We start from the raw sequence: 12,987 nt of genomic DNA, 5'->3' as shown, positions 1-12,987 counted from the left end.
GATGAATGTCATTGGAATTTTGCCCTGGATAGCATTGACTGTGTAGATAGCTTTTATCAGTATTGTCAGTGTGAGAGTGTGAGCTCTGCCAGTCCATGAACATGTGGTTTCTTTCTATCATCTAATATCTTCCTTTGGATTGTTTTCAGTATTTTAAAAGTTTTGCTAATAGTAGTTCCAGGCTTGCCAAGACCACATACTGAGTGCTTGTAGTCTTTCACACCTTGGTTAATGTTACCCCAGTAAATACTTTCCCCTTCCTCCTCATTTCCTCCTCCTCCTTTTCCTCCTCTTCCTCTTCTTATTCATCTCCCATTATGAATGGGCATTTCTCCCCAATTTCTCAGAGAGTATGTTATTGTAAATAAAGGCTAATGATTTTTGTATGTTGTTTGTAAGCTACTATTTTACTGAAAGTATCAGATTCATAAATTTTTGGTGGTGTATATGAAGTATTTAAATAAAGAATCATGCCTTCTAGATATAAGGATAATTTAGCTTCAGATCACATTTTTGTCCTTTTGTTCTCTATATTGTCTTAATTCTCTAGTTAACAATAGAGCACATTATTCAGTAAGAATACAGATAGGTAACCCTTGTCTTATATCAGATTTTCATGGGACTGTTTTCATTGTTTTTCCTCTACTTACTAAAGTTTGGCCATCCACTTGTCATCCATTGCCTTTATTATGTTGAGAGATGTTCTATCTATTCCAAGTTTCTTCCTCAATGTGTTTTGCAGTTCATCAGGTACCTTTTCATCCATTGAAATGCTCAAGTGATTTCTCTCTTTATGTCTATTAATATGCTGCATTATGTGTTGATTTACATATGTTGAGTCAACCTTAGGAGATAAAGCCCTATTAGTTGTGATTTATAATCTAAGTGTGAAATTCTTTGAGAAGTTTTTAGGTTTGGGGGTTTTGTTTTGGTTTGTGGGGGAAAGGGAGTATCTAAACATTCATTATGGATAGTGATATGCTATGGTATGGGTGCCTGTGTGTGTGTGTGTGTGTGTGTGTGTATCTTCTAATTTTATTATGGTTATACCAGTTCCTTAGGATTAGCTTGGTGGTTCCTTCTGTTTCTTGGTAGTTTCCTTTCTGTTCTTCTTGGTAGTTTCTTCTGTTTCTATTTATGAAAAAATTTGAATCGTGTCACTCGATCTTTAAAGCTTGGTAGAATTTTGCAGTAAGTCTATCTGGTCCTGGATTTTACTTTGCGGTTAGACTTTTAGTTACTGCTTCAGTGTACTTATTGTTATAGGGCTGGTTAGGATATTTATATCTTCTGGCTTTATGTTCACTCAGTTGTATATATTTGGAAGTGTATTCATTTCTCCTAACCTAAATTTTTTTGGAAAATAAGTTTTCAAAGGCTTCTGTGATGGTTTTCTGTATTCCACTGGAGTGTGTTGTAACAACTCCATTTTGTCTTCCATTAATTTAGGTCTCATTCTTCCTTCCCTCCCCTCTTCCTTCCTTCCTTCTTTCTTTCCTTCTTTTCTTCCTTCCTTCCTTCCTTCCTTCCTTCCTTCCTTTCTTTTCCCTCTATTCTCCCCCCTCCTCCACTATCACCCCCATCTATCTCTGGTTGCTTCACTGGGAGTTAGACTCTCTTGTCTATCTTATGAGATATCTGCTTTTTGTTTAGTATACTGTTCTATCTCTAGTTCATCAATTCCAGTCCTCATTTTTTATTACCTTTAGTATATATTGTTTATACTTCATGTCAACTTCTGCATTTTGGTTTGGCTTCTTTTCTCCAGCTTTGAAGTCATCATTAGATTATTTATTTGAGACTTATATTCATTTAAGAATCTTAGTGTAACTTTTCTTTATAGGACTGCCTTCCTCTTGGATTTATTCCACTGTTCATTTAAAGATATATATTATTTCCTCACTGATTAGTTGTCCACTTTCTGAGGTTACTCTATTTCTACTTTGAGTACAATATCCTCTGATAGGATGTGCAGAATTATTTCTTTTCTTTTTTCAATTTCAGCTGGTATTGTGGGCATTTATCTTTGGAGTTTCTTACACAACATAGATTATTTGGAGGTCCAGAAATCTGACTCAAAACAAATCTTGCTACATCTGTCTTTGAGTAACTAGACACAATTTTTCCTCTGCACTACATTTGTACTGTCTTTTAGGTAGCTGTCTCACTTCATGGACATTATTTTCATGTTGGCCTAAATTAATTAATTCTGTCATAGCCTTTTTACCTTATAATGATCTGGCCCAAAGGGCTCATCAAAGCCACTAAAGCTGTATACAAATCTCCAGATCTCTGAAGAATCAATCTGTTTCTTTCTTTTTTTTTAAGATTTATTTATTTATTATGTATACAGTGTTCTGCCTCCATGTATGTCTACAGGCCAGAAGAGGGCATCAGATCTCATTACAGATGGTTGTGAGCCACCATGTGGTTGCTGGGAATTGAACTCAGGACCTCTGGAAGAGCAGTCAGTGCTCTTAACCGCTGAGCCATCTCTCCAGCCCTCAATCTGTTTCTTTAAGTCCTCTATGAACATAGTTCTATTTATGTTCCCAATGAACTGTGGTTTAAACACAGCTTTTGTTGTTCTTGGGTCCCTCAGTAGTACCTGTCACTCTATGGTCCTCTAGCCCCTAGTATTTATGAGCACCTCAGTTAAAGTGACCAAGTGTTTCTATTTTAAGGACTCTAATAAGCCTGTCCATCAGGGATGATTTCCCTGCTTGTGACGCCTTTGCCTTAAGGAATGATGAGTAGTTGTATTGCTCTGTTGTTCTGCTTCCACAGTGTAGCTGGAGTTTTTCCTCTCTGGGTCCCCCACGTTGGGCGCCAGATATTGGTTTAAATATTATGGCAACTCCATGTAGTTAAAAGACAGGTTTATATTGTGGGGTAACTTACAAGTGAAGGGATAGGTTACAGGGTCTGGGAAAGGTGTAGTGCAGTTCAGCGGTATTCTCTGGAGAACTCTGCTTGGTCTACCTCCAGCGTCTAGGATCCAGGAAGCAAGAGATCTCGCCCATCTGGATCTCAGGTCTTCAGAGGTCCTCTCTTGGCTCTGCCTTGTAGGCGTGACAGTTACTGAAGCCTCAAAGGGGGTGGTACTTCCAAGTCAAAGCTGGAATGGCTACCCACTATACCACAGTCAGACTGATGCTATCTACTCAGATGTCCCACAGTTTCACTAGCCAGGCTGTAACAGAATCTTTCATTTCTCATTTAAAAGTCTTCCCTAATTCCATTTTGACTGCTGAGTATTTCCTGATTACACTACTTTCATTTATTGACCATTACTATACCTGCACCTACATATTGGACCACAGCTTTTGCTTTTTTTTTTTTAATCAAAGATGGGACCCGAAGGGTGCTGACTATCACTTTTACTATCTTCTCCTTTTGGCCTCCAAGCTGTAAGAAAGGACAAGCTAAGACACCCCTCTCATCCTCTCCTTTATCTAATTTACTTGCCAGATCATAGAAGAGCCATGCAGCCACTGTCAACATGAAAAGGGATGACTGTGTTCGAATTCTGTCCTTAGTTGCGCCCGCTCAACCTGATCAACCTCAGTTGCATGCCTTGCTCCAATAGCCAGCCATGCATTCTTTTCTTCCCAAATTATTGGCTCTGTTGTGTCCCTTTTTGGACACCAATTATGTTGTGTGACAGACATTTTCTGGAAAGATGCAACATGTGTACAAGCACACACATCAAGTGCAGATGCACTCATCTACAACATAACCTTCTTGCCTGAGGCTTAGTTAGTGAATGTGGGTGGATGGGGGAGGGCATTGTAAATGTTGGAAAGCCAGAAAGTGTGCTGTTAGGTCATGTCTCCTAGAAATGAAAGGAAGCAACAACCATGGTACTGTAACAATATGGCTGCTGAAATAAAACCCAAACAATGACAATACCAAAAGATGTGCTGCAGTGGAAGGGCAAATCTCACTGACAAAGAACTAGGAACAATTGATGACTGCTGAGAGAGGAAGAATTAATCTTCCTTAGGGAGCTGCCAGCTAATTGGTTATCTAATACCAAGTGGTCAATCATGAAATCATAAATATATAAATAACACTGAATGGACTCAGCAGGTTGTATTTACATATTTATGTACTTACATGTATGTAACAGTAACAAAGAGACCATGACTTTGAGGGGGAAGAAGAAGGAATATTGGAAGCTTGGAAAGAAGAGAGGGAAATAATGTAATTATATTTTTATTTTTTTAATTGCAAAAAAAATAAAAATGGAAGAGGAAAGAACATTGTATGAAATTATCAAGGACTAAGAACAGTATTTTTAAAAAGCCAAGAGCCTGAGAATTAATGTAAGAGATAGTGTTTGCTTCTAATATGTGGTACTAATGATGCTGATTTTATCAGAAAGTATCTTTGTGATGGTGAAAGAGGTGACAGGCTAATCTGTCTTTTGAAAAGGCTGTAACCATTAAATTACTGTGAAGTAAACTGACCAGATACAAATTTCCTAAGTGTATTTCACTAAATTCTTGGTAAAACACTAACAATCCTTACGTGCACTCTTGTTATTACTGCTTCCTCTTCAACACTCTGTATTATTCACTTTCCTGGGTCTATTACAATATAAAGACTGCATTCTTGTCACCTAATCCAAACTCATATCATGAACAGTTATTGAAGTTCTTAAGAAGACAGAGGATAGGAGTTGCTAGTAAACTGATCACTTTTGCAACTCTGTGGATTTGGTGTCCCGGGTTTTGGCACCAAAAATGTTAGTAAACTGATTACAAAATGTGAGTTTTGCAACTCTGTGGGTCTGGTGTCCTGGGTTTTGGCACCAAAAACGTTGGTAAATTGGTTGCAACAACTCTGGGGAAAGGTGTCCTGACTACCTGGGGAGTCAGGCAACACTTTGAGCTGCTTAGGACAGCTCTGATGCCTGAAACTGCAAGGAGATAGTTCAGCCCTGGAGGGTGAGGTATCCCGGACATCTCAAGCTGCTCAGAACAACAGCTCTGCCCTGAAGGTGTCCTGGACACCTGGAGCTGTTTAGCACAGCTCTGACAGCTGGAACTGCAAAGAAGCAGCCCAACCCTGGAAGGGAAATTTTTCTGACTTCTTGGGAGTCAGGCCTGGAACTGCTTCATCAAGGAAGGGTATCCTGACTCTTCAGGAAAGTCAAGGTATACCTGATGTAATAGAGGATGGTTTCCCCACAAAATATAGCAATCATGCTCCTCTCCTGGAGAGCCTCTATAGCTGAGCTTTGCTCAGCCCCCTCTTAAGGGGGCTTTCTAGTAGAGCTCTGGTTCTGGACTAAGAGGTTGCTTCTTTTGCTTTACTCTGGTAAAGGGGAAACCCCTGCAGAAATGTAGCAATCTCCTCCAGCTCTGGAGAAAAGTGTTACTTTCTCTCTCTCTCTCTCTCTCTCTCTCTCTCTCTCTCTCTCTCTCTCTCTCTCTCTCTCTCTCGGTATTTTTTAAAGCAGTTTGTCCTGTAAATGATAGTTATCCCAGGTTTGAAATGGAGGGATACTACTAGCTGCAGGCTGATCAGGAATTTCTCCCTCTCTTTGCAACTAGCTTTGACTTCTCACAATCTTCTGGTAGTCAGATTTGTATGGATTCTCTCACAGATGCCTCTGTGGGACACAGGAAATGCAAGAGTTCTTATGATTTCTACTCTGTCACTCCTGCTGGTCTAGGCTTCTGTTCAGCAACAGCTTCATTAATGGAGAGAACATTACATTCTACCTCCCAATTATGGGATTAGTTTCAATTTACAGCTTTTTTTTTTTTTTTTTTTTTTTTTTTTTTTTTTTTTTTTTTTTTTTTTTTTTAGTGAATCACATTTTGCCTCACTCCATGCTAGAAATTATTTGTATTTCTTCCACATATAAATTAGATTTTGCCAATCTTAGGTGCCTCTGAACTTCTTGCCTCCAATTGTATTGGCTAAAACAAAAATCCAACGAGATCCTGGTAGCATGTCTTCTGTGTTTCACACATAGGCAGTACACAGTAAGGAGACTGGCCTGAACATCAAACACTTCTCCATACAAAACAGTGATGTCCTGTGCAGAGTATTCATGCATAGTGATCTCAGCAGTGAATTCTGCCTTTGGGGTCCTGCTTTAGTTCTTTCAAACAAAACTGTCTCCCAAGTTCAGCTCTTGCCATCCTTCAAGCTGAGTATTCCCTGGCTGGTGGGAGTGGAGCTATGGTTTTTCATTTAAGCTTTAGAATTCTAATGTGTTCAGTTAGCTACAAAGATGCTTTCTGTGGAGTCTGATTACCCTCATTTGTGCCAAGTTGACAAAAAGATGACCAGCGTAGTTGATTTCTTGTTACCTTGACAAGAAACCATAACTTTTCTTTTTCCTATTTATCCTCAAGATTTGATGTCAATATTCATAATATAGACCACAGTATATAAGTCTAAAAGTCCACAGCCTTTAAAGATTCAAATTTAAAGTTCATCTTTTTAATATCCTGAAGCATGATCCTAATTAGTCTTAACAATAAAAACCCAGAGTCGGATATCTTGGGTGGAAGCTGAAAGATTGGAGAAGCAGAGAAGCCAGCCACCAGAGACTTCTTACCTTTACAAAATCTCAGACCGAATGGCAGTATTCCTGTTTCTATGAAACCTCAGACTGAATGGGCCCGAAATCCTGTCTCTGCCCACCTTATATTTTTGTCTCCCCCTCATAATTGTGCTTGGATTAAAGGGGTGAGCCTCCCAAGTGCTTGGATCAACAGCATGAGATCCCAAGTGCTGGGGTTAAAGGTGGATGTCACCACTGCCTGGCCTCTGTGGTTAACCAGTGGCTAGCTCTGCCCTCTGATCTCCAGGCAAGCTTTATTGTCAGAACACAAATAAAATACCATACAACAATATCCAATGTCTCTTTCAAAGTCCCAAATCTCTCAACTGTTATTTCTTTCCAAATCAAAAAACAGGCTATATCTTATTCCAAGAGTGGGTAACCAGGGCTGGTTAAAGTCAGACCAAAGCAAAAGCAAAATCTAGAAGTCTGATACCTCAAGGTGGGAATTAAGTTGAGGTTTTATTGTATCTGTGTTCATTAGGAATATTGGTCTCATATGTGTGTGTGTGTGTGTGTGTGTGTGTGTGTGTGTGTGTGTGTGTGTGTAGTTTTCATATTAAGCTCACACTGGCTCCTTAAAATGAGTTTGGAGTTTCCTTCTCTCTGTACTTTTGGAAGAGTTTGAGAAATGTTGGTATTAGATGTTCCTTGGAAGTTTAGTAGAATTTAGCAGTAAATTCATGTGGTCCTGGACTTTCTTTACTTTGTGATAAAACTTTTAATGACTGCTTTAATCTCCTTTTTGATTTTGGGTCTGTTTAGATTGTATCTATCTCTGGCTTTATGTTCAGTAGCTCATAAGTATTTATAAATGGATCCATTTCTTTGAAATATTCTAATGTTCTGGAACATAAGCTTGCAAAGCATTTCCTGATCATCTTCTGGGTTTCATTAGAATCTGTTGAAACACTTGCCCTTGTTATGGATTTTATTAGTTTAGGGTATTTCTCTCTTTCTTTCTCTCTTGGTGGATGAAAAATAAAAATAAAAAGGAAAAACATGGCTGCTTCTGGGTATGGTAGGGGAGCTTTATTGTAGATAAAAGGGAGAGCACAGCCAGAGGCAGAGACATCTGGGAGAGTCCAGAGTGAACAAGACCCTTAGCTGGGCCATGAAAAGAGATAGGGGAGGAGAGTGTGGAGAAGGGACAGCCAGGAGGATAAACGGTAGACAGAAAAATGCCGGGTAACCAAAATGGCAGAATTATATAGGGAAGGGCAGCTGGGGAAAGGGCAGTCCAGCTCCTGAGCAAGCAAGATCAGGGTAGAGGCAAAGGAGGGGCAGGGCTGGGTTTGCCAGCCACAGCCTGTAACAGGTAGGGACTGAGGGATGCTGGGTGAACCTAGCAGCCTGGTCCACTTTGATATGTTAAATAGGCACCTTCAGTAGCCATTTGTCCCCAGTTTGAGACCTAACACTTGTTGGCTTCGCTAGGAGTTGGATCATCTTATCTTTTTAAAGAAGCAAAGGTTTGGTTAATTCTGTGTATCTTCAAATCTCCATCTCACAGTCTGTTCTTCATTTCATTATTTGTTGTCTACTTCTGTATTTCAGTTAGGCTTCCCTTTCCTTTTCAACAACTTTGAGATGGATCACTATTTACTTGAGACCTCTCTGGTATTAGAATTAGGAATATGTCTGTTTAACCATTCCTCTCAAGACGGACTTCCTACCTGATTTATTCCCTGAGCCACTGTGAGAATGCAGTACTGAAGTGGCCAGTGTTGCATTATTGTGTATCAGTGTGCAGTCTGCTTTGGCTTTTAGTGTTATCTGCATGATATTGGAGGTGAGATACCCATAACTCTGCTCAGAACTGCTGCATCAAAATCTGCTTTCATTGCATTCGTGATTGTGTGTGTTAGGAGCTGAGGGCTCCCTCCCTGACCAGGATTTTTTTCTGCTGTGATAAATGTATGTACTGTATATTATAAGCATACCATAGAAAATGCACATGTTCTTGTGGATGAATTCATTTTCCTTTTTATCTTTCTTAAACCCCCAGTGTTGATATGTTTATAGCCTCCTCGGCCATTCTCTTGAAGATAGGTCCAGTGTGAGGTCAGGTGGCTGCTCAGTTGGAACCCCCAGCTTGCCCTTCCACAATCTGGAGGGCCCAATCCCCCCCCCCTCTCTCTCTCTCTCATGGGCTGCAAAGATGGTGCCCAGAGGAAGTTGGACAGATGGAACCCAAGTTTTTTATGCTGAGATTAGATACAAAAGTCAGACATGATGATGTCAGTACATAAACAGCTCGTAGACAAAGGAATGAATATAGGGTGACCTTTAAAAAGTTTGGTTGGTTCCTTCCACCGTCTCCTAGGGTTCTGAGGTTTTCTGCTATAAAACATGCTTACTGGCTAGTGATAAATGAGTTCCTGCTTGACATGGCTCCCTGCTACATCTGATTGTCTCTGTCTAAGAAGAAGGCTGGGAAACGGGTGAGCGGCGCACTTATCTTTCCTTGGTTGCAGACCACCTCCTCAGAGGTGATCTACATTCCTGGTGGGGTAAGATCCCACCTCTCTCCAGATGCCACCCACTCTGAGAGCCTCTGGACAAAGGAAAGGCACCCAAAAGACCAGTTCCACATTGTTGGCTGCTACTGCAGCTCCATTCCCTAAAGTTGCCAGCCGCCCAAGTCTCTGCCTAAAGTGCTCAGCTTTGGACCACACATGGGCACAAACAGCTTGCGGAGGATGTGTCATCACCATTCACCCTCAACCTATAAAGTCTCCCTGTTTTAATATGTGGGCTCAGCTTCTTCAGCCTCCATCTCTGGGACTAGAGAATCTGCCTAGGAGTTGCTTTGTTCAAATAAACCTGTCATTATACTTTTTCAATTCCACTTGATCTGGCTAACTGCATCTGCAGAAAAACCTATTATGGGGGGGGGGCAGAAAGCCTATTAGTGGCCACATCAAAAGTATCTATAATATCATTCACCTATGTCAGAAACACTTCCAGCTCTCCTGTCATCTTGGAATTTTATCAACAGACACATGATGCTTTTTATATTCATTTATTATTGATAGTTTAATGTGTGTTATTCATTAATTTTTCTGGATTTTAGGAAACAATGCCTTTCGGGGATGTGGCCATTTATTTCTTAGCAGATAAGTGGGAATGCCTGTACCCTGCTCAGTGGAATTTGTACAGGGAAGTGATGTTAGAGAATTACAGCAACTTTGTTCCCAGGTGAAAATCACATCCATAGTGAATTCTTAATTCCCTGCAAAGATGTAACTTTCTCCATTTGTAAACTATCTCACGGGAGGTTGTTCTTTCCAATAACGAGTTTCATAGTCCTGCTTTTTTATTTGTTTGTTTGGTTGACTTTTTGAGACAGGGTTTCTTTGTGTAGCCCTGGCTGTCTTAGAACTAGCTCTGTAGATCAGGCTAGCCTCAAACTCACAGATCTCCGACTACCTCTGTGTCCTGTGTGAAGGGCTTAAAGGAGTGTTTTAGCTTCACCCTCCGATCTCCAGGCAAGCTTTCTTTGTCAGAACACAAATACAATATCACACAACAGTCTTAAATATTTGAAATATATTATTAATAGCATTATGGACTATCTGCTTGTTATGCAGTCAAGTCTTATGAGTTCTAAAACTAACACTCTACACTTAAGATAAAATTTGTGTATTTCTGTGTCCATCCAATCCTACACAATCACAATTAAATTCTCCCACCCCCCACCCCCCCACTCCACCCCCTCACCACCACCCCCCACTACCACCCCCCTCCCAATTTTGGCTACTTTATACTTTTTGTGTATGTCTAGTCATACAAATTTCTTTTTTATGGGCTTATTTCTGTTAGCATAATGCCCTTAAGAGTTTTCATTATTTTTGATGTAACAACTTCCTTAGCTGTTTAACCTTGAATAATATTCTGTTACTTTTGTAGTTTATTTTGTTTTCTTCTTATTATTTCATTGGAATTTTAGATTGTTTCCACTTTTATTCATATATCAACTTTTACTCACAAGCACCAAAATCCCATACATGTAAAGAATGTGATAAAGCCTTTGATTGGAACTCTCTGCTTATTAAACACTGGAGAATTCACACACAAGTGAAACCCTATAAGTGTGAACTATGTGGTAAGACCTTTAGTGTTCCATCAGTACCTTTTTAACACCAGAAAATTCTCACAGGAGAGAAATCCATCAAGTATGAAGGATGTGGAAAAGCCTCTTCTAGTCACACACCCTCTACTTTTCAGAAAGTGGGTCATACTGGACTGAAATCCTGCAAATGTGAAGTGTGGCAAAAGGTTTTACTATCTTTCTTGTCTTAAGGAACATCAAAGAATTCATTCTCAAAAGAATCCCTGTTAGTATGAAGTGTGTGACAATGTCTTTAAAACTCCATGGCAATTTTCTAACCACCTGTGAATCCATTCTAGAGAAAAATTTTACAATTTTGAAGAATGTGGGAAAGCCTTTTGTAATTTTACATACTTGGCTCAACACAAATTAATTCATATTGAGGAAAACCTTAGAAATGGGCAGAATATGGGAAAATGTTCTAATTTACTTCAAGCCTTAGCCAATATCAAATAATTCATTCTGGAAATAAGCCCTACAAGTATGAAGACTCTAGTAAAATGTTTCCCTATCTTCCTCAACTTAAGAAACATCAACAATTCATTAGGGAGAGAAGGGTAAGTAATTAGGCTAGGTATTTTATAGTCATTGAGGACTTCCTAGACATCGGATAACTCATACTGGAGAAAAAGCCCACAAATACGGAAAATGTGAGTTCCGAACGTAGTGAACCCATCTCTATGTTCGCTTTATACAAATTTCTAGTCAGAATGAATCCCACTGAAAGTTGGCTAGACATTGCATTTTTGATATAGATTGCATTTTGTAGAATTGACATTTCAATACAACCAATTCTTCCACTCCATGAACTTAAGATGTATTACAATCCACTCAAGTATTTTTTTTATTTCATGGATATTTTATAGTTTTCTTTGTACAAAGTTCTCACTTTGTTGGTTTAATTTACTCAAATATTTTGATACTGTCATGAATGGGATTATTTATTTGATTTTTTCAGACAGATTACTGTTCTGTTATGAAATGCAAATGTTCAATATTTTAAACTTTAATTTTTAGGCCCTGAAATTTATTGGTGTCCACTATGTACTAATGATTTTAGTAAAGTCCTTAGCATTTCCTGCCTGTAGGATGCCATGCAGAGAAGTGAACATGAGTACTCCTCACCTCTTGATTTAGGTGTTTTCTTTCCCTTTTTATTTTATGGAAGTGTTGGACAACACTTGAGGATGATGTAGGGATAGTGATAAGACTGATCTGTGAGGAAAGGATTGAAAGACGCTTTTGTGTATTTGTATGTGTGATATGAGCTCCAAGGTTTGGATTTGTTTGGCTTGACTTGGCTTTTTTGTTGTTGTTTGTAGGTTTAGTTTGTTGTTTTAACAACTGCCAATATTATGTGGAAATTTCTCTTTCTACACTTGTTTTGCTGAGATCTTAAAGGCTGTTGAACATTTAAAAATGTCTATTCTGCCTGTTCATTTGTTTCTTTGCATCTTTTGTTCTGTTAGAGAATCATTGTGATTTGTTTTTAATGTTAAATTTGCTTTGTGTTTGAAGGATAAGCTTTTTCTCATGATACCTAAACTTATTCTTATGTTCTTTCATGTTATTTGCTAGTGTAGTACCTTAGGATACATGTCTGAATCTGGGGCTGTAGAAATAGCTCAGTGGTTAAGAGCAGTGGCTCTTCTAGAGGTCCTGGCAGTTCACAACTGTCTCTACCTCCTGCTGTGGCATAATCCTTTCTGTACACTGTAAATATGTATTACTCTTAATTGGTTAATAAAGAAGCTGATTGTTCTGTAGCAATCAGGATATAGTTAGGCGGGACAATCAGACTGAGGATACTGGGATAAAGACGGGCAAAGAGAAGGAGCCACCAGGAGCCACAGGGGGAGCAGGACATGCTGGAGGACAGGAAAAGCCACCAGCAACATGGCAGAACATAGGTTAATAAAAATGGATTAATTTAAGTTGTAAGATGGAGTTAGTAATAAGCCTGAGCTATTGGCTGTGCGTTTCTAAGTACTATAAGCCTCTGTGTCAGTTATTTGGGAGCAGAAAGTTGGGACAGGAAACTCCACCTACGACCTCCAGTTCCCAGGATCTGAAGCCCTCTTCTGACCACCATGGACAATGCTTGCACATGCTGCACAGACACACATGCAGGATAAACAACTATATACATCATTTTTTAATTAAAGAAATTCTGAATCTCTATTCATAAGTTTCATTATTTCATACTTGAATCAGATATTTCCTTGCACTGAAGGAAAAACCTGTGGATGGGTAATGTAGATACTTGTCTTACTTGTGTGATAAAACT

The sequence above is a fragment of the Peromyscus maniculatus genome, chromosome 15 (assembly GCF_049852395.1).
Source record: "Peromyscus maniculatus bairdii isolate BWxNUB_F1_BW_parent chromosome 15, HU_Pman_BW_mat_3.1, whole genome shotgun sequence".
Lineage (NCBI taxonomy): Eukaryota > Metazoa > Chordata > Mammalia > Rodentia > Cricetidae > Peromyscus > Peromyscus maniculatus.
The sequence above is the reverse complement of the archived record's forward strand: the minus strand, read 5'-3'. Positions refer to the sequence as shown.